This window comes from Lissotriton helveticus, chromosome 2_1 (assembly GCF_964261635.1).
Source record: "Lissotriton helveticus chromosome 2_1, aLisHel1.1, whole genome shotgun sequence".
NCBI classification, from domain to species: Eukaryota; Metazoa; Chordata; class Amphibia; order Caudata; family Salamandridae; genus Lissotriton; species Lissotriton helveticus.
Genome location: NC_136059.1, coordinates 597100863 through 597124233, shown reverse-complemented (window position 1 = coordinate 597124233; position 23371 = coordinate 597100863).

The window sequence follows — 23371 nt, the reverse complement described above, 5'->3', positions numbered from 1 at the left end:
GGCCCTGTTGAGGCCTGGAAACGGGGACTTTATAATGAAATAACGTGCACACTGAGAAACGTGGCAACGTAGCTTTACATAGGCCTGATATTCGTATTACTCATGGGGACTGGGAAATGACATACCAGAGGTGGACACAACTATAATTGCGTCTTGAATCGGACATGGGGAATAACATATGCATATTGATCATGCACACATAACATATGATGGATGACACGTAGTGACACAGAACATGGCAAAATTTACTTTTCCACAGGTCGTATTCATTTAAACATTGCTTGTGTTCATTTCGATATGTGCTTTTTTAATTTCAAAGCATGCTACATTTATCTCACATAGTTTCATGTTCAAATAAAAAATACCATATTCATTTTAATAAATGTCATATTCATTTTGACATGGCATATTAATGTCAACAGGTGTCATATTAAGTGGGTCACATCCATTTCAAGATAGGCCATATTCATTTAAGAACATGAAATAATAATTTTGATGTATTTCATATTAATTTCAAAGCATAACATTCATTTTGACAAGTTTCAATTTAATTTCAGTATTGTTCATGTTCGTTTTAAGGCATGTTCAGTAAGCATGGGCGGATCTAGCGGATCTCGCATACGCGAAATTGCGGATTTACGGATTCGCAATCCGCGAAGATACGCGAACTCTCGCGGATTTGCGGATTTTCCCGTTTTTTGTGTTGGCGCGCGTTCGCGACGATTTTGGGACAATTTCGCAATTGCGAACTTACTTTTCGGCACGCAACGGCCGCGACTATGTTGTTTCTACGTCTGGTTTATCATCACAGGTTCACAGCACCCTCTGTTTCACCACTGCCACCCTCTGGGACACCCATGCCACCCTCTGGTACATCCTCACTGCCACCCATTAGGTTTGTTTATCACTGTAGTTTATGGGGGGTGAAAAAAGCAAGCACACCTCCCCTACTTCAACTGCCATGAATTAATTGGGGGTTGATTAATGTGTCAGTTATTTAGAAAGTTCCAGTCTGGCTGGCACCTGCTTCCTTCCTTATCTGTAATTTGCTTTCTGTTGCAGTGAAATTTTTTTTCACAGGACCTTTATGGTCTACTTGTAGCTATTCTATGAGCCTGCTGTTTGGGTCATAGCAGGGTCATAGAATAGTTGCAAACTCTGGAGGGGCCCCTCAGGAAGCACTACAGTGAATGTTACAAATGTTAAGTTTGAACTTTTGCACCTGCTCATTGCTTTCAGTTTAGCAAAAACCGTTTTTTCTGCAATTTCGCGCGTTTTTTGGGGCGCGAATCCGTGCGAGATCGATTTCGGGAGCCGCGAATGCTTGCGAATACACGTATTTTTTTTTGCGACGTGTATGTTCGCGTGCTTTTGCGCGTGTTCGTGAGGCGCTTGTAGCTATACGTTTGCCAAGTTACCTTAGCGGTCGTACACGGGCGCGGCCATCTTGTTTGCGTGACGTAATTCCGTTTCCGGCCGCTATGTGTAATCTCGCAAACTGTGCTGCTCGCTAGTACAATTTCGCGCGTGCTCGCGAGGAAAATCTCGCGCGAACTTACCCACGCGGTTGTGAACGGGCGCGGCCATCTTGTTTCTCATTCATTGCTATGGTTCTGGGCATGCTTTCTGTATCCTCTCTGAATCTCTGCCATCCTTTGCTTGTTTGAAGTTTATTTAATCTATTTTACTTATTATCTATCCCTCTATTTTTCTAGCTGTATATTTTTGTGTTTTCTGCTACTTTTAGTTACTTTTAAACTACTTTTTTAAACTCTTTTCTTTTCTTCTTCACTATTCTATTTCTTCTTTATCATTTAAGTTTATTTCTGCCCAGACCATGGTAAAGGGAGCCGGGAAGCACCCTGAGAAGGGGAAGGGTCCCGCACCCCGTGCCCGGCTCCCGTGCGGGCGTTTGAGGGGGGAGCAAGTGGTGCCGCGGGAGATCTTCAGCGCGGAGGAAGTGGCGGCACTCATCTTCCACGTCCAGCGCCGCCTCCCCAAGACGATCCTGGGAGGCGGCAAGATCGCGACTGGCTATGGCATCCGGGAGCGCCGGAAGCGGTGGGAGAAGGTGTGCCGGGCCATGTATAAACTCTCTGGGGTCCGGCGCACATATAACCAGGCCACCCACCGCTGGACCGATGTCATGGACCGGGAACGGGACTTGCTGGACGCGCTCGGCGTAGAGGTCCCCGGGCTTGGTGAGTAGTAGTAGCTATTCATCACTACTCTGTTTTATCCGGCTCTGTTATTTGCAAATCTTTGTTCTTTACCAAGAGCAATAATGCTGCCGATTACATTGTAGGTACATTATATTTCAAAATCTTCTATGCATTTCAGGTGCACTGCTCTCCTTCTCAGTAGCCTTGCTTGCTACTATGCTTATTTGTTTTGTACATTGTGTTCATTTCATTGGCCTGAGAAATTATGTATGAGTGTAGTGTAAAGATAAGAACTGCGTAATGCTAGACACTAAGGGTCATATTTTCAATTACCGGCGCATCCCTGCAAAGTAGCAGGGATGCGGCAGTAATTGTGTGCCATGCCACCACCACCCATTGGCCCAAAACGTCACAGAAGCCTTACGCATCTGTGCCGTAAAGGCGGCGCATTGCTGGAGTTGCGTGCCAACGATGGCGCAGCTCCAGCAATGCTCTGGGGTACCCTATCTCCCCAATGCTGCATCAAGCCGTACGTCGGCTTCAAGCGCGCAGGGTTTGACTCATGCATCATTGTCTTAAAAGTGACTGATTGACATCTTGTAGATTTCCCTCAGCCACTTTTAGGATTCGTCCCTGCGCAGGTACGCCCTCCCTTGCGCCGGAACGCCCCCTGATGGCGCAGGGCTTTACAACGTGATGCATCGCCCATAATTTCTTTTTTTTTAATATATACGCCGCACCAACACCATGGCGAGTCTTTTGTTCTGCCGCAGCGTCACAAAAGTCACGCAACAATGGAGGAAAATGAGCCGCAAGGGACTTCTAAATCAGCCCCAACAGACTGAAGTCCACTCCTTCCTTTAGACACATGGCTATAAGAAGAAATAGTGGTGGTGGTGGGTGGATTGATAGTTTGAGTATTCACTGATCTGCAAGCAGGATGGACTTTGTCTGTCACTTCGCGTGCTGCGGACTGCTGCCTGCAGTGCCAGGCCTAGGCAAACCTCTTTAGTAGTCTGTTTATTGAGTTACATAGGAACTTTCTAAGTCAACGGTCCGCAAATCAGGCAATACGAATAACGTAGTATACCACATGAGATAGATCCCGTGGAATAGTTGTCTATTTGCTATTTCTCCAAAAAATGTTGTTATTGTTCTTTTGAAATGGTTGATTTGGTTGACAAATCTCATCCATGTTTTCTGGTCTTTCTTTCTTTCATGTTGTACATCAGCTCCCCCCAAGGGCAAGAGGACACAGGAGGAGGAGGGTGCTGTTCAGGATGCAGGCCAGGATCGGGCAGGCGAGGGCTCCTTTGCTGGCCCCAGTAAGTTTTAATTGTAATAAAGAGTACCTATTTTTTCCTAGCGTTCCTCATTCGATTTTTTCTAAATCGTCTTTGATCTTCTTGTAGACTGGATATAAATTCTTATCCTGGCTCTAATATGACTCCCTGTGGTATTACTAGATTATTCTTATTAGTCTGTCTGTGTAGCTAACTAAGATTGGACATTTGGCAATTCCATTGGACTCCCATTCTATTCAGCAATAGCTCTATGCACTGTCTCCTTACTGACTAGATAGTGTGGCAGAGTCATTCAGCTCCCGAAGTCACCGATTATTGATCCCCAATGATCTCTAGATTATCGTACGCAGGACAAGAGAGTACGGAGTCACAGCAAAGTCAAGAAGTGTCAGAGGCACTCATGCTTGCAAAAATTCCAAAACCTTTAGCTCATCCACTCTAGTCTGGAGGACCAAAAACCACAGAGTCTATTTAAGTTTAAAAGCTTTATTAAAAGTAAACACATTTATTAAAATCTACTTTGTCATAAAACTATTTAACTGAAAACGGAAAAGTGGTTAGTGCTGACGATTAATTGGACACATTTCTTGTGGTCGAGCCGAGCTCTCACCTGGTTTGAACTTGATCCTGGTCGTGTTCTTAGGAGTCAAGCTTCTGTCTGTTAGGAGAAAAAGTGGTGCGTGTTAAAAATAAAAAGCAAGCATTCATCAGTTGTGCATAAAAGTGCAGCAAGACAACAGCCTTCCCTGGAAAAAGGGACATTTTTACTTTGGAGTAGACAGTCACAAATTATTACATTGTATTCTGTTTTTTTAACATTTCTCCTAGACCAAATATTATATAGTAGTGAGTGGTGTATTCTAACATTCTTAAATGTACTTTGTAGGTGTAACATCTGGTGACGGGGCCAGCGCGGAGGTGGCTGTGTTGGGCGAGGACTCGGAGGACTCTGGGGAGGAGGCGGTGCAAGAGCCGGCGGACGGTCCTGTGGGGGTTCAAACGGTGGTGGCGGAAACAGGTAAGCTATATATTCCTTACTTATTGAGATTGAAGACTGCATAGTGTGCTTTCTGCACGGGTGTATTACAAATCAACCAGGTAGTAGCCTCCTCGAAATGTACTTCGACTTAGCTGTGAAGTTTTTGGTGAGAAGAATCCCAATAAGTTCTTAGACGAACGTGATGGATGGGATGAACGAAAAGCGAAAGAAGGGTGTAAGTAAGTGGGACGTGAAATTGTATGATGGCTGGCAAAGAAGAACGATATATGTTTGCTTGGCCCCCGAGGTGGCTGGGAAGGGAAGAATATGGTATGGTGCATGGCTGGGTCAATGATGAAGCAAGGATGGGTGGAAGGACAGCAGCCTGGGTGGGTGAAACAGAAACTGTATGTGTGCGTATACTTTGACTGAATGGATGCCTGGAGCATGGTATTCTCTGACTCTTAGATAGCACATGTGTATCTAGAGAGAGTAGATGGTCGCTGGATGAACTAAGTGTTACCTTGAAGAGCATGTACCACCGCACCCGCACGTCCGTTCCAGTGCAGGGAAGGCAAGGAAAAGAAATTGTAAATGTGTCCAATACTACCATGAATAGTAGCAGTACTTTGTATTGCGTCTGCAATCACAGCATATATCTGGTTATTACGGTGGACACTCCGTACCTCTCTTAATAACTTTAGTTTACTTGTAGTACGTCATTCATGTGTGGGTGTATCACTGTTCACTCAATATTAAGCAAAGCACCTAAAGTCATCCCATATGTCATCAAATACGTCCCATGTGAAGTGATAGATAATCAAATTAGTTAGCTTCTTCATTTTCCTTTTCTAGTACTCATTTGCACTGTAGGGTGAAAGGTAAATTAATTAAGCAGTAGCCCTTGTAACAGAGTATTCTCAGTGCCACCCGTAATAGAAAAGTAATAGCTTCACCACCTGCATGTACTGGACCGGTACAGTAACGCAAGTCTGTCTCACTCATCATGGTGTGCAACTTTTTTTCTCGGGTGCAAGTTCACTGTGCTGTCCATGTCATTCTGCCGGCTTGCATAAGATAACGTACCAATTTTCCTAAACAAGAGAGAAGAAGAAGAATAAGACTGGTGTACTGTCATAGTCGACTGTAATGGAAGTCCATAGTGGTCGTAGAATTTGTTCATTAAACTACCACTAATGTTAGAGCAAGGATGCAGAAGTGGGAGGTTACATAGATACTGTCCTCAATAGTTATGTACTGTGCTTTCAATTTGCTACTTGTACTGTGACCCAACTTTCGGCTCAATCACTTTGTGTTATTAATGCTAAGGAGCATTGGTTACAGACTATGTCTTTCTTTCTTCATATAGTTGCTCCTTCCAAATCAACAACACGGAGGGAGCAGGCTAGAATGGCCCGGCAACGGAGGCTGGATGCCACTGTCGCCGAATATCGGCGGCTGGTGGCCCTGGAGGAGGAGGAGGACACGCAGTCGAGCGGTGCAACAACAACATCCTCGACTGGGACCGCTGCATCCTCCTCCGTGACCCCACGGGACGCCAGCATGCGCAGTGCTCCAGCGGGACCGAGCCGGGCTAACAAAGCCAACCGCCACCGCCAAGCAACAGAAAGACCAGCTGCCCCCCACAGGAGCTGCAAGGAACGCCAACGCCGCCTACGAGTCCGAATGTCCAACCTGGAGCAGGAGGTCCAGAAGTATAAGAACTTGGTGAAGGGCCTCCGCTCCGAGCTTGCCACCCTCCGCAAGGAGTATGATGCCCATGCCGCAAAATGCACCAGCACCCTCCAGTAGTGGAGTGTCCCTTGCCCTTTTTTTATAGACTTTTGGGGGGTGGGATTTGGGAGTTGGGATCGTTTTGGGACGTTTCAAAGACAATCGTTGGGGTTAGGGTGGGTCTTGAGGGAGATTATTTTGTTAGGGCTACATAAATATACATTTTTAAACTTTATCTGGCCATACCTGTTTTTTACTGCTTTTCAGTCTGGTGGGTGGGGGACGGGGGTGTAACAGTAACTTTGTTTTCCTGAACAGTCGTAGGACTTTAGTAGTACAACCGTCAATCTCTTGTCTACTCCGAAATAATACTCCATTATACTACCTCCCACCAAACGCTTATTTTACCTGTAATTTGTGTTAGAAATTAGGGCTAGGCCCAGGGCTGGCTCCACGTGAAATGGGGATTAACGTTGTCAATCCTGGGCGGGTGACATTTCCTCATTGCGGTGGTACTAGTGGTGTGACACAGTGGCAGTTGCATGCCTATGGAAAAAAAGAAAACGAAACCTTGTTTGTCCTTACTGTAGCATTACAACGGTTACGGTACGATCGAGAATATAGCAGGTGACAGTACACTAGAACAGTGCCATAATGTAGCCTAACAAATGGTAAAGTATTTGCTTGCAAGTATAACTAGTACTTGCGTTGAATTTATTTGACATTGGCTACTACTACTAGAAGATATAGTACTGAAGCTGAGTAAGTCTAGAAGATATCCTCGTATTCCTTCACCAGCCTGTTGCTATGACCTTATCCTCCCCAGCAAGTGTGTGGAATTATTGATGTCATTTTAGTCAGACATCAAGCAAAACAACACAGCACTTTTTGGGTAGGTTTTGTTGAGAGAAGAAAAAAAAAGCAGAGCATGGACAAACAATAATTGAAGATAAAGACAATCTTTGGTTACAAACTAAAGCTAAGCACATGCAGTCACACTCATAGAATAAAACAATGGATACTGTATCTGTATTGCGTATGTTGTTGGAGTTGTCCTGTTGAATTTGGTAAGTAAGTTGCATGCAGCAAACAATTCCTCTTATTGGCGGCACTCCTCCATTCCAGCTGACGCTTCGTCCATCAATGTTGGTGACCACTGACAGAAGACACCCTGTCCACTGCCTGCCTGGCGGATGTTGACTGAAACCCGGCCTGTAATTATTGACCGGAAAACAGGAAGTGCTATTACAATACCACTGATAAATAAATAAAAGGTATGTACGCTGTGTGGTTCAAAAAGTGACACTTTGATTTCCCTAATAGACAGTACAATATTTTTGAAATTGCATGCTCTGTCTGAGTCACCTTTTTAAGGATAAATAAGTATGGCCAAAATATTATAGCGGATCTTTCCCCTCAAGGTAGGTGTACTGTAAACTGTGTTTTAGAACAAAATTTGACCTTCCCAGCAATGCTCCCACCAAGACCCTTACTAAAGCCAGTCGCAAAAATGTAGAAGAACCCCAATCAGATCTCCAAAAACGATGCCTAGCAGAAAAATGGTTACAAAACGTACTTTTAAAGTAACAGTAGGCCCAAATACAGACCGTGGATTGTATTCAAACCACTTGCAAGCAAGCAAAAGTATCCATAGCCAGCATCGCTCCAACAGTGCTCTACAACACCAGAACTGCGTTGCAATAGAACCCCCCGAAACACATGCAATCCTGCTGCTAGGGCTAACCCTAACGAACCCTAACTTACAAAAAGTGCCAAAACTGGTGTTTCCTTATGGATTTTGTCCAAAACACTTCTATCCGGTATTAGACCTTCCCAGGAATGCCCCAGGCAAGACCCGCCAACCCACCCGAAAAAAAACACCCGACAACACCCCCAAACAGCGAAAAAGCTAAATCTCATACTTACAATATCTCTCGGCCTTCGGTCCAAACGCGGCGCTGTGCAGCTAGGTCATCATCATCAATCATCATAACTCCTGTTTTCCACCACGGATTTCCTGAAAAGCAAATGCAATCAAGATTAGATTGTCGCAGCAGTGCTTCGACAGAGACCCCGGCCGCAACCCACCCACGAACAGCAGGAAGCCCCCAAAACGCTACATTGAGCAAGATGACAGAAGAAATAGCAAAAAAAAGGCTGTTCCTTAAGGATTTTGTCCAAAACACTTCTATCCGGTATTAGACCTTCCCAGGAATGCCCCAGGCAAGACCCGCCAACCCACCCGGAAAAAACCACCCGACAACACCCCCAAACAGCGAAAAAGCTAAATCTCATACTTACAATATCTCTCGGCCTTCGGTCCAAACGCGGCGCTGTGCAGCTAGGTCATCATCATCAATCATCATAACTCCTGTTTTCCACCACGGATTTCCTGAAAAGCAAATGCAATCAAGATTAGATTGTCGCAGCAGTGCTTCGACAGAAACCCCGGCCGCAACCCACCCACGAACAGCAGGAAGCCCCCCAAAACGCTACATTGAGCAAGATGACAGAAGAAATAGCAAAAAAAGGCTGTTCCTTAAGGATTTTGTCCAAAACACTTCTATCCGGTATTAGACCTTCCCAGGAATGCCCCAGGCAAGACCCGCCAACCCACCCGGAAAAAAACACCTGACAACACCCCCAAACAGCGAAAAAGCTAAATCTCATACTTACAATATCTCTCGGCCTTCGGTCCAAACGCGCCGCTGTGCAGCTAGGTCATCATCATCAATCATCATAACTCCTGTTTTCCACCACGGATTTCCTGAAAAGCAAATGCAATCAAGATTAGACTGTCGCAGCAGTGCTCCCAGACACCAAAAATCACCCACAAACACCCGGAACCCCGCCAAAGAGCACCCCAAAGGCAAGCAAGTCAGCAAAAACGGCAAGAAATTTCCACCTCATATTTGGTCCAAAACACTTTTGTCCATTATTAGAGCTTCACAGCAATGGGCCCAAATCCGTCAACTCACCCGCAAAGAAGTACAACACCCCCACAAGTGCTGAGTCTTTCTTCATTGGGCGTAATCCAGCACTCTGCTTTGAGGGAAATCGCAGTCTGGAGGAGGAGGATAGAGGAGCATGTTCTTCAGAACTTGTGAACCTGAGGAATGTAGACTGCGGCACCTTCAAATCAATAAGCAAACAAGTGAAGACAGTTCTGATGATGGTCTTGTTTTTGGGATTAGGTGATTAAAGTTTGAATTAAATTAACTGTGCAAAACAAAGAAAGAGAGACACACAGCACACATGAATAAAAGTGAATAAGGACGAAAAAGAAAGTTCTTGATTGATTGTCTCATTTTCAGGGCTCGGTGTCAGGGAATAAGAACAAGATTTCGTCATCATACTCTGCGAATTCAGGCAGGATGAGGTCAGTGCCACCGAACAGAGAACAAATCCCCTCATCTACGTTGCCATCCTCCTCGTCTTCATGCGGCGTGCTTTCTCGTACTTTGTAATCTGGTGGTATGAGGTGCTGATTCATCTTGATCATTGTCAGCCGCTCCACATTTTTGGGCGAGAGGCGGCTCCGTTTGGGAGTTACAATGCCACCAGCAGCACTGAAAACACGTTCAGAAGACACACTAGCGAGTGGGCAAGACAAATAGTTTATAGCCAGGTTGGAGAGCTGTGGCCACAATTGTTTTTTGCCATGCCAATACTGCAATGGCTCATCATTAAGAAAGACCTCTGTTGAGTCATTCATATAGTCCTGCACCATCGACTCAAGGTCATCAACGGTTCCTCCACTTTGCTTACTTTTTACTGTGCCTTTGACATTTTTTCGAGAACCATACCCAAGCAAACTTAGCCAATCCTCCTCAGCAGCCACTGTTAGTGTTGTGTGTGGTGCAGAAGATGATCCAGTTGCCGGTGTCTTTAACGGCTGAGAGGTCACTTGTGCCCCAGCCACAGGTGCAGAAGTGGATTCTTGTGACTGGGGATGGCCTGCTGATGCTGCTTCTCCTTCAATAACCTGCCGTTCTTTTTCAAACCTCTTGGCTGACAAGGCTAACCAATGTTTGTACTTTTGAACATCTGCATCAGCAAAAGGAAAGAATGCTTCGCCTGCCAGCGCCTTTTTGTAGCGTGGATCCAGAATAGTAGCACAAATGTAATGCTGTTCTGACTTGATTTTTTGAAGACGTTCATCACCACGTAGGCGCTCTAATAATTTCTCAGACAAAATAAAATGGTCTTTTTTTTTTTCATCTTTTTCAAACTCAGAAGACACCGCCATCAGTTGGTGCTCCAGCATGCACAACAATGGGATAGCTTTTCCCAAATTACAGTCCTCCTGGCTGACTGCACGCGTGAAGAACTCAAAAGGACGAAGCATGTCTGTCAGGCTTTTAACTATGTCCCATTGCGCCGCACCCAACCGCATGTCCTCCTTCTGAGATGTACCCTCTGTGAAGAAATAGTGATCGAGTACCGTATACTGCTCATACAGACGCTCAAGCATGTAGAAGGTTGAGTTCCAACGTGTTGCCACCTCCTGGATGAGTGCTTTCACTGGCATTTGACGTTCAAGTAGCAGTCTCCTCAGATGCTTCCGGGCCTTAAAAGAATGGCTGAAATGGTTGCACATTTTGCGGCAGGTGGCCATTACCTCGAACGCTGGACTGTGTTTATCACTCAAGAATTTTTGAACTACCAGGTTGATACAGTGCGCCAAACACGGCACTCTAAAATAGTCACCCTGCCACATGGCCTTAACTACATTGGTGCCATTATCCGTGGAAACATAACCAATCTTGCGTTTTTGGGGGGATAGCATTTTCAAGACCTTTTTGTCAAACTCTTCCAAAAGGTTTTCTGCTGTGTGACTTTTCTCCAAGCCAAACATGGCTAGTGTTGCATGTTTCCGAGCAGCTTTGAAAACTTTGTCCGGGTCAACACCTGCGTTTAGCTTTGCTTTAACACCTGAAAAAGAGACCCAGTGTGCAGTGATGCACATGTAATCAGCGCCTGCGCCACTGGTCCACATGTCTGTTGTCAGATGTATTGTGTGAACAGCACTCTTCTGCAAAGCTGCCCCAATCGCCTCCAGCACATCTTCATGTAGTGCTGGAACCGCAACTCTGGCAAAATAGAACCGGCTAGGAACCTTCCATTTAGGGCAGAGCGTTGCCACTAATTCTAGAAAACCTACTGCTTCTACAAAAGAAAAAGGGAGAAGGTCCACAGCTAGCATTTTAGCCAGCTTAGTGTTATACAGACGCGTCAGTGGGTGGTTGCGTTCATATGGCACGTCTGAAGTAAGCATTGTTCTAATGTTGCCCTGGACCAAGCATTTACGGGCTGATAATGACTTCGTTGACCCAATTTTGCTCGCTGGTGAACTTTTGTGCGTTGCTGTCTCACTCGCTCCAACACTCTTAGTGTGCCTCACATTGGGTGTGCTGCTGACAGGGGTACTGGGTGTAAGGGAAGTGTTTGACACGTCTTCTTCCTCCTCGTCATCATCAGATGAAACATCAACGTTTCCTTGAATTCGGCCTTTCTTGATCGCATCTAGGTGCGCAAACCATTTGACAGTGTGCTGTCTCCTAAGATGACCTCTCTGGCCTCCGGTACCATAGTTGGTACCTGGCTTACCACGACTAACTGCAACCTTACAAAGGGTACAAATGGCAAACTTTGGATTTTTTTGACAAACAGTAAAGAAGTCCCAAACTGGGGACTTGAAGTGTCTGTGGGACCTGGAGGAGGCGGCGATACTGATGGTGGTGGTCATGAAGCTAATGCCAGATGAAGTGGAGGATCTGGATTGCCCAACTTTTGTACGTTTTGCACTTTCACCGCCACTAATTAAGGTCGAGGTTGACGGAGGTCTCTTCTTGCCAGAAAGAAATATGGAAGCGGGACGAGTTGGTGTACTACTTAACTCCAATGATTGTGGTGTTTCCACTGCCTCCTCATCGACAACATCATCATCATCATCACGCTCAGCAGCTCTTCGGGCTAGGGTCAAAATGTCTGTTTGCTGCATGCCCGCTGGGGCTGCAGAGACCTTTATGATGACTGGGTCGTCGTTGGCAGAGTCTTCATCAGCAGCAGTATCCGCCACTTCTTGTTGAGCCTCATCACACTCCATAACTCTGAGACTTTGGACGAGCTTCCTTTTACGCTTAACTACCTTTGTTGGATCATGGTGTGCCTCACTCTCAGACGGCTGTGGTGCTGGTTCCCAAGTTTGATCCGTATCATCAGAAGGAGGTGTGCTTGAAGAAGATGTAGACACCACCCTTGATCTCTTCCTTGCTAGGGGTGTGGAAGACAATGAAGGATCATCAGGAGGAGTGGCTTCCTCAAATGATACCTCGCCTTGATTGTCGATTTCCTGATGTGCCCCTACTTCGGGAGGAACAACTATTGTGGGCACTTGTGACCCTCCATGCACCTCTGCTTGCGCATCTCCTTGCGCTGCCTCTCCTTCCACATGTACTTGGGCTTGTACTTGCACATGTGATTGTTGTTGCGGCTGTGGTTGTTCAACACTCTTCAGATGAGCTACAACAACCTGTGTTGATTGAGGGACATTGCTGCTGCTTTCTTGCGATGAGCCAACATCACTGGTCGATGGTGATTGAAGAACTATACTGGCTGCCTCTGCAGCACTCAAGGGCTTGGACTGAAGTTGGCGTGGTGGTGGTGGTGGCACTGAGCCCAATGGAGCGGGGGTGCTGCTGCCAGCTTGGTCCCCAGCAGATCCCGCTGCTGCTGCAGGCATACTTTTTTTTTTACTCCCAAAAAAAGGGGCGGGCGGCACACCAGTGTCCTTGGTAACTTGCTTCTTCTGCTCCTTACTGGCACCTTTCTTGCTAGAGGAGCTACGGGTTACTTTTTTTGGGGCCATCTTCTTCAGAGCAGGTCAGCAGGCAGCAGTTGCACAAGTTGCAGAGGGTTCTGTGTCCAGACGTGACGTCGCGTGACGTTATGCTGCACACACACACCGCTGCAGGACTTCTTCCTGGCACTGGTGGTTCTCTTGAGTCTTCTTGTGCACCTAAAAGCAATGGAAGACAGAGGAACATCAGTTCAGTTATACACCCCAAAAAATCGACAAAACACAGAAAAATGAGCACAATCCCATGCCATCCATGATGTTTACATTGAAGACACCCCACAGAAAGACTAGGGACATGCAAGTATGCAACACTCACACCCCTGGGCATAATGGATGAAAAGTAGGCAAAATAAGTGCATGCCTCAGACACTGCCTCTCTTCAAAATGGCCCCTTACACCCCAAGCACATGTTGCCTGTACCAGCCAGCACTCAAGATGGCCACCACCACCACCCACATGGCCAGTCCACATCAACAGTACACCCCCAAAAAACAGAAAAACAGCCAGAAATCACCACAATCCAATGCCATCCATGATGTTTACATTAAAGAGAGTGAGACCAGACCACACCACAGGCACACTCAGTCCATGCACCACCACCCCTGGGCAAAAGGCCACACCAGCAGCCCCCAAAAAACGACAAAATACAATAAAATAAGCACAATCCCAGCCCATCCATGGCCTCAATTATGTTTAAATTCAAGAAGACACCCCACAGAAAGACTAGGCCCATGCAACACTCACCACCCCTGGGCAAAGGGCCCTAACAGCAGGCCCAAAAAAACGACAAAAAACAATAAAATAAGCACAATCCCAGCCCATCCATGGCCTCAATTATGTTTAAATTCAAGAAGACACCCCACAGAAAGACTAGGCCCATGCAACACTCACCACCCCTGGGCAAAGGGCCCCACCAGCAGGCCCAAAAAAACGACAAAAAACAATCAAATCAGCACAATCCCAGCCCATCCATGGCCTCAATGGTGTTTAAATTCAAGAAGACACCCCTCAGAAACACTAGGCCCATGCAACACTCACTACCCCTGGGCATAATGGATGAAAAGTAGGCAAAATAAGTGCAGGCCTCAGACACTGCCTCTCCTCAAAATGGCCCCTTACACCCCAAGCACATGTTGCCTGTACCAGCCAGCACTCAAGATGGCCACTACCACCACCCACATGGCCAGTCCACATCAACAGTACACCCCCAAAAAACAGAAAAACAGCCAGAAATCACCACAATCCAATGCCATCCATGATGTTTACATTAAAGAGAGTGAGACCACACCACAGGCACACTCAGTCCATGCACCACCACCCCTGGGCAAAAGGCCACACCAGCAGCCCCCAAAAAACGACAAAAAACAATAAAATAAGCACAATCCCAGCCCATCCATGGCCTCAATTATGTTTAAATTCAAGAAGACACCCCACAGAAAGACTAGGCCCATGCAACACTCACCACCCCTGGGCAAAGGGCCCCACCAGCAGGCCCAAAAAAACGACAAAAAACAATCAAATCAGCACAATCCCAGCCCATCCATGGCCTCAATGGTGTTTAAATTCAAGAAGACACCCCTCAGAAACACTAGGCCCATGCAACACTCACTACCCCTGGGCATAATGGATGAAAAGTAGGCAAAATAAGTGCAGGCCTCAGACACTGCCTCTCCTCAAAATGGCCCCTTACACCCCAAGCACATGTTGCCTGTACCAGCCAGCACTCAAGATGGCCACCACCACCACCCACATGGCCAGTCCACATCAACAGTACACCCCCCAAAAACAGAAAAACAGCCAGAAATCACCACAATCCAATGCCATCCATGATGTTTACATTAAAGAGAGTGAGACCACACCACAGGCACACTCAGTCCATGCACCACCACCCCTGGGCAAAAGGCCACACCAGCAGCCCCCAAAAAACGACAAAAAACAATAAAATAAGCACAATCCCAGCCCATCCATGGCCTCAATTATGTTTAAATTCAAGAAGACACCCCACAGAAAGACTAGGCCCATGCAACACTCACCACCCCTGGGCAAAGGGCCCCACCAGCAGGCCCAAAAAAACGACAAAAATCAGCACAATCCCAGCCCATCCATGGCCTCAATGGTGTTTAAATTCAACAAAACAGTTGTATCATGCACCCCTAACCAACCCTGGTCCTACTGGATACTGTGGCTACCCACAATATAATTTATTTAATGTTCTGAAAAAGTTCCAAAATTTTACTTGCAGCAACTGTAATGCCCCAAACAAACTTACTTGTGAAAGTTGATTTCTAATCCAAAAGTGATCCAAAGACAGTCAAAAAGGCCTCAAATCCAAATATCCAGCAGCACCCACAAAAAGTAATCCTTCCAGCTCCAGATCCAAATGAAAGTGACCAGGAGATGGACAAAGCACTGGGAGGAGCCTGCTGGACAGGAACAGGAAGTTGGAGACTGTGGGGCACTTCCTTCCCCCCCCCCCCCCAAAATGGACTCCTTGCAAAAAAAAAGGCCATGCAAATGTCAACCTGAGGAGTGATTCTGATAAAAATCATAATTTTCTGAAGGTTTATCCTGTTTGCTGGTGATTTTCTTGTGCAGAATTGCAAAAGCTCTATTTCGCGAGTGCGAGATTGTTCCTTTCCGCCGCAACTACGTGTTCGCAATTGCGAACTCTCGCGAGGTGTGCTGTGCAAGGTGGCAAGCCGCGATTACGTATTCGCGGGCGCCAAACTCCCGCGGGATCACGCAGCAAGATCCAAAATGGCGCGGCACTCGCAAAGAAAAACAACTCGGCAAACGCTAAATGACGGAAAGTGAACGCCGTGCACCACGCCGCGCGCCGCAACCAAGCAAAAAATCCGCCGCGAGCGGATTCACGGATTTTTGACAAATTCGCGAGAGTTCGCGGATTGCGAATTTGCCGAAAATCCGAAAAATCCGCGATCGGAGCGGATTTTACGCCCATGCTTAATGTTCAGTCAATTTCAGTGGGGCTCATATTAATTTCAATGCATGTCATATTCATCTTTGCATATGTCATATTCCTTTAATTGGATGTTATGTTATGTTAGGTTATGTTATGTTATGTTATGTTATGTTATGTTATGTTATGTTATGTTATGTTATGTTATGTTATACTGCATTTGTAAAGCGTGCAGTTACTCAAACTATCCCGGCGCTAAATCCAGCGAGAGCCTACACACATAACCATCTAAAGAGGAGACGCAGAAAGAGAAGGTTTCAGAAAAGAAAGGTTTCTAGTTTCTTCTTGAACACAACAGGGTCAGACACCCTTTGAAGGGCCAGAGGGAGCTTATTCCAGGCAAGACCTACTTTGCGAGTGAAAGAGCAGCCACCCAGCCTATGGCGATTGAACCGAGGGTTCTGAATTAGAAGTTGGTCAGAGGACCTCAGTAGCCCGGAAGGTTTATAGAAGGCAAAACGCTTCTGAAGATAGAGCGGGCCCGCCCCATACAGAGCCCGTTGTACAATGGACAGCATTTTAAATTTAAGACGAGACTCGACAGGGAGCCAGTGCAGGTGACGAAGGTGGACCCACACACTCTGCCTGGAAGAAAGTCCCAAGAGGAGTCTCGCTGCCGCATTCTGGACTACCTGCAGCTTCCTGGTCAGATAGCTCGGGCATCCCACCAGGAGAGCATTGGCATAGTCCAGATGGGTGAGGATCAGGGCCCGGACAACCGTATCTTTAGCACCAGTTGGCAAGAGGGGGAGAAATTTCCTCAGAATTTTCAGGGTACCAAAACATGTACCTGTTAACTTTTTCACTTGTGTCGCGAAATTAAGGTTTTCCTCAAACCAAACCCCCAGGTTTCTTTGCAAGACCCTTATTGAACAAAGCGGGCGGAAAGTCAGACGGCCACAGCCTAGCTCTGAAATCCACAGGGAACGTGCCGAACAAGAGAACCTCCGATTTCTCTTCGTTGCACTTTAACTGTGCATTAGCCAGCCAGCGGAACACTGCAGCAAGACAGTGCTGTGCCGTGCTGACCGAGTCCTCACCCCGTTTTCCAGGAGAACAACAGCTGCGTGTCGTCCGCGTAGGCCATCACCTTAACCCCCAAAGACGCCGCCAGATAGACCAAGGGAGTCACATAGATGTCGAACAATAGGGGGCTAAGCGAGGAGCCCTGGGGGACGCCGGTGGACAGGGGTGTCGGGGCCGAGGCACAGGGGGGCAGCCAAACTTGCTGCGATCTATCCTCCAGAAAGGATCTGAGCCAGCACCAAGTTGATCCCGCGATGCTGATGGCTGCGAGACGATCAAGAAGGAGAGAATGGGGCACCGTGTCGAATGCCGCCGAGAGATCCAGCATCACCAAGGCTGCTCTCCCGCCGGCATCCAAACAGTCCCGTATGGCTTCCGCCACCTCAAGCAAAGCTGACTCCGTGCTATAAGAAGCACGAAACCCTGATTGCGCCAGATGCAGCAGACCCGCCCTCTCTACATAGTTGGTAAGCTGAGAGGTAACTGCCTTTTCGCAGACCTTTGCCAAACTAGGCAGGAGCGAGATAGGTCGATAGTTGGCGGGAAGCAACGGATCCAGGGTTGGCTTCTTAAGCAGAGGCAGTATGAGAGCCTGCTTCCAGGAGAACGGAACGCAGGCCTCACAAAGCGACTGATTAAGCAGAAGGTTGACTTCCGGATTGATCGCAACAGCCTAGCCACGCAAGGATCCTTAGGGGAGCCCGATTTCAGGGCTCCGAGGATTCTGCTTAAGGCCAATAGGCCTATAGGGCTGAAGGCTGAGAGAAAATGGGCAGACTCCCTCTCCCGACAGTACGATGGAACAGTCAGGATCGGTTTGGAGTTAGCCAGAAAGGACTCTTGAATGTCCGTGATTTTATCCCTAAAGTGTTTTGCCAGGGTGTTGCACCATATATCAGAGGAGGGAACCACCACCTCCTGGATGTCTCATTCTTATTAACACATCTTATATTAATTATAACATGAATCATATCAATTTCAACATGTATCATAATCATGTCAACATGTATCATAATCATGTCAACATGTATCATATTACATTCAAAGCAAGCTCATATTCATATCAACTCATTTCATATTCATTTTAACATGTTAGATTTTTTTCAATCAGTGAGATTTATTTCAATAGATTTCATACTCATATTAACACTTATCATTAATTTTAAGATGTAACATCCTTTTTAATATACATCATATTCAATTGAATATATATAATTTTAAAATTCAATGCAAGCCATATTAATTTTTACGTTCATTCTTATTTTAAGGCATGTCAAATTTAGTTCAATCGGGCTTATATTCATTTCAACACAAGTCATTAATTCGAAATTATCTCCTATTCATTTCTGTATATCTCGTATTCATTACAATCTAGGTAATATTAATTTCAACGCAATTTATATTCATTGCAACATGTGTTATGTTCATTGCAGTGTGTGGTATTATAAATTCAATATGCAGTATATTCTTTTCAGAAAATAATATATTCATTTTAGTAACTTATATTCATTTCAATCTGTCATATTATTTCAATGTATGTCATATTCCTCTTGGTAGTTGTCAGTCATTTCAAGGAATGTTCCATTCTTTTTGATTCGTATTGTATTTGTTTCACTGATTGCTATATTGTTTATAGTGAGGGTCATATTTATTTCAGTATCATTTATGAATATTTCAAGATACCTCATTCAAATTAGAATGTGTGTTATTCATATTAATCACTAAGTAGTATATTCATTCTGCCAGATTCCATATTTGATTTGGTTCAAATACAGACTGCCATGTATCATATTTATCTTGACACATATTACATTCATTCTGGTGTGTGTCATATTCATTTTACATCATGTTTTTCATTTCAGAAGGTGTTGTATATGGGGATCTGTAATTTTGATGTGATAGGTTTCCAAAGCTGCTCTGTATGTGGTATAGTCATGGGGATTCCCCAAAAGTGTACAGGGCTCAACGTAAAAACCACCAAAGTGTTCTATTAGTGGTAGTGTGGGTGAGCAGCCTTAAGCCTAACAGAAGAGTGTAAGACATGTATTGCACAACAGTAATCAATAATGGACACACAACTCAAGAAAAAGATCCAGACCAATTTTAGGAAAATATATTTTATTTTAAGACCAAGATCTTTGTAATACGGGAAGTATGTTTTTATTGAAAATACTTTTCCCTTTGATAAAAATCGACACTTAGAAACTTTTCAGCACAGTTACAATGTTATCTTATGGGGAAAACAATATAGTGGTTAAAGAGGTAAGTAATGCATTTACAATCCCAGTTTTACAGAACCAAAGGTCAGCAAGGGGCATGTGTCAGGTGAGCACCAAAAGTGCACCACCAACGGCACAGGGGCAGCCGGGTTCAGAGGTCAAAATCAATGCTTTTGCCAATCTTTGGGAGTTATCATCAGCACAGGTGGGGGGGGGGGGGGGGCACAAAGGAGCACTAAACATACACCACCAGCAGCACAGTGGCGTCTAGGTACAGGGTGCTAAGTCAGCGTCGGGAGCCCAATGCTTTCCTATCAAGATCCTTCTTTTGGAAAACAGGCTGCATGCATTGCACCGGAGGTTGCAGGAGGGAGACCAATGACAGCCAAGGTAAGTGGAGTTGTAGGGGGTCATGGGGGCATCATCGGTTCAGCTCACCAAGGCCTAGGGGCCTTGGGCGCAGGTATGCCTTTCGACATTGGAGTCTTCTTACCAGAGCCGGTCGAGGGGAGCCTCTGGATTCACACTGCAGGCCCTGCCCTGAAGTTCAGGAAAGGTCAGTAAATGCTTGACATGAGGTCAGGATCGCTGGGGAGACCTTCCTGCAAAGGTGAGCTGCTCAGATTCGGACTGTGGGCGTTGGATGAAGACTAGGCAGCAGATGCAGATCTGTCTAGATCCAGGTTCCTTGCAGTTGTTTCTTCTTGGACAGGTCCACTGTCCACGGGAGATTGGAGACTTTTTCTAAGGCAGCAGTCCTCCCTCGGCTTTCAAGGGTGGCTGGCTGCAAGACTGGTTGCAGGTACGCAGAAGCTGGAGACAGGCCAGAAGGGCTGAGCCCAAGGCAGTCGTCATCTTCAGCCTTCTCTGCAGGGTCATCTTCTTGCTTCTTAGGTCATTGCAGATCTAGTTTCAAGGTCAGAGGGAGCCACCTAAATACTAATTTAGGGGTGTTTTAGGGGAGTAGCAGGTAGGGCCAATGGGCACCTTGCCTGGGGTGACTACACCTATGCCCCCCTCCTGTGGTAGGGGGCATAGGCTAGCCCTAATTGGAGGAGTCTCCCAATCTTCAAGATGACGGGAACTGAAGGAGGTGCTTTACCTTGCCTACACCGCCTTAGGGGTGCCATTTACAGAGGAGAGCTCACTTCCTATTCTGCTGAGTTTTCCGGACAGTTTCCTGCCTATAGTGAGGGTGTAAACCAGGGGCAGATGCCGGGGTCGCATTACAAAGGCAGCAGGCCATAGAAGCTTTACTCTTCAACAATGCCCATGATGTCCCAGAGAGCAGGGGCTCTCTACTCAGGCGTCCAGAAACATGTCTGGTGGTGGCTTGCTGCCTGCAGTCAGTCAGAGACCACCTCAGGGTTTGTAGGTTTTGAAGGGACACCTCTGAGGTGCCCCCTGGGTACATGGTACCATAACTCCTACACTGGCATCAGTGTGGATTTATTGAAGGAGTTTTTTTACACTCCTCTGTTCAGTGAAGCCATCATGGTGCTGTGTACCTCGAGTTATCGAGTTTCCAGCCCATGCACTTTCTATGGCTTCCCAGGCACTTTCAGTATTAAGGAATGAACCCCAATATTGTAGGAGCATATCTGCTCATGCAGATATGCCCTCACCTGTGGTGTAGTGCACCCTGCCTTAGCACTGTGAGGCCTGCTAGAGGGGTGACTTACCTATGCCTTCAGCCAGTGCTGGCTGGCTGGCATGGCAGGGCATTCAAGCTGCAAGGGTAGTGGCATGTTCCCAGTGAGGGGTGTCCCAGGGGACCCTCTTCAGCTCCATAGCTCTAGGTAGCCAGGGTACCATTTACTGGGGACTTACAGGGGGGAGAAGTACCAATTTGGGGTTTGTTTTTAGGAAAGAAGCACTGGCACAGTGGGCCTGGTTGGCAGAGGCCCGGTGCCCAGTGAAACCACATCAAAACCAGGCAATAAGTGGGGGGGACGACGACAACATGCAAAAGAGGCACTTTCTCATATGACCCCCCCCCAAAAAAGAGGAGAAAACTAACCTTCCCCTGGGGAGTCTTCATCTTTTAAGTGGAAGAACCTGGAAAGACCAACTGCATCAGCATGGGCAGTCCCAGGTCTGTGTTCCACTGTGAATTCTATTCCCTGTAGGGATATGAACCATCTTAGCAGTTTGGGATTTTTACTTTTTATCTGTTATTACTAACTGAGAGGCCTGTGTTCTCTCTTAACTAGGAAATGAGTGCCAACCAGGTATGATCTCAACTTCTTCAGGGCCCAGACCACAGCAAAGTCTTCCCTCTCTATGGCACTTCAAGGCTGTTCTCTAGGGAGTAGTTTTCTGCTTATTAAAAGCAACAGGTTGGTCATGTCCCTCTTCATTTGTTTGGGCAACGACTGAACCCATCTCATGCTCAGAGGCATCTGTCTTCATAATAAATTGTTTGGTATAGTCTGGAGCTTTGATGCCTGGGGCAGAGCACATTGCATCCGCCAGAGTGTCAAAAGCCTTTTGACATATGGGATCTTTCGACACACTGTTCGGGAGTGTAGGGCGCTTGTGAGATTTTGGGAGGGGGTAGTGGGTTGCCTAGCCGAGGTCCTTGGGTGTGATGTTCCCTTGTCCCCGAAACTCCTCCTGTTGCACAGTATTTTTTTAAAAAATCTTTTTATTATTATAACACAAGAGGAGAAATATACATATCGGGTGTCATAAACGAATACAACACAGCTGTGGACGGGCAAGTGAAGTGAAGAAATACCGTACAGTCAGAATCAGCAAAGAAATCAATACCAGCATAAAGCAGAAGCAAAACAATTAGATAGCAATGACCGCAGGCACCCCCCCCCACAGCACCCGCCCACCAGGAGTACAGGATATACGAGGCAGACATATGGCACCCAGATACGTTTAGGCAAAAATCAGGAGAATACGCCACATCTCTTGTGAAGAAGGGAAAAGGGAAATAGAATGGTCATAGAAAATAACAAAGGAAAAATAAAAAATAAACCACAACCCCCCACCCTACACCCCTGCAGATGGCTACGACCTAACCCCACTAGCAGCGTGCCTGTCGCCCCCTAAACTACGCCCCAAGGAAGGGAAAAAGTTGGAGGAGGAGAATGTTGCAAAACGATACGAGCTCCGGGACTCCCATCCCCCCGCCAAAAGCAGACACCCCCTACCGTAGTGTTAAGCAAATTTGAGCAAATCAAGAGACAGTCCGTAGGGGAGCCGCAAACAGAAAAAGGACCATCCCGCCCGACCCCCGGCACCACAGAGGCAGCAAATCCCGTCCCGAGCATATCAGACTAATAATCAGACAATCAGATTCACATCTGGCCCTCGCTCCCACAGTTACCACCCAGCAAAGACAAAAGAAACAGTGCATCAAAGTCCAATCAAGTTCAGCCCAAACCCTCACGTTCCATCACGATGACCCCGTCCAGTACAAATAGGTCGCTGCGTTTCTCCACGCAGGCTCTGTCCATTAGAACCGCCATCACAACAAGATTAATAGAAAATAGTAGAGTGTCAAGATCAATTCGATAGGAGGGAAAACAGGATAGACGGCCACAGAGTCCAAAAGTCAAAGCAAATCCACTGCCCACCAGCGAAAAAACAGCAAAGCCGTTTTGATCACTCACAAAAAGAGGCAAAGGTGTAGTCCGACAGACGTTGGAGAAGTCACAATGGCTTACGAAGATAGTCACATCCATCTCGGGGGGGGGGTCGACATAGGGCTAAATAAACGTCCAGTTCTTTCGGGCTCGATCGCCGCCATCTTAGGGTCGCAGTAGATTTCCGTGTCGGTATTCTGCACAGGGTCCTCGGTAACAATCAAGGCGCTCTCCGCGGAAGAAGTATCTCGGCTCTCCAGGAACAAAGGGCCGGAATCCGGTCCCAAGCCTATATGATCAACAGTATGATCATCTCCTGGAAGGTGGCGGTGAATCGTGTGTGGAGCTCCAAAATGGCAGCCATTACAGTGCGTAGCGACGGTGTAGGTTCAGCCCGCTCCATCGCCCCTCAATGAGCGACCGGGCGGGTGTCCGAACCTCGGAGGTCAACTTCTCCGGGGCACAGGGCAGAAGCAATGTAGAAACCACTGTTAACACGTCCAAAG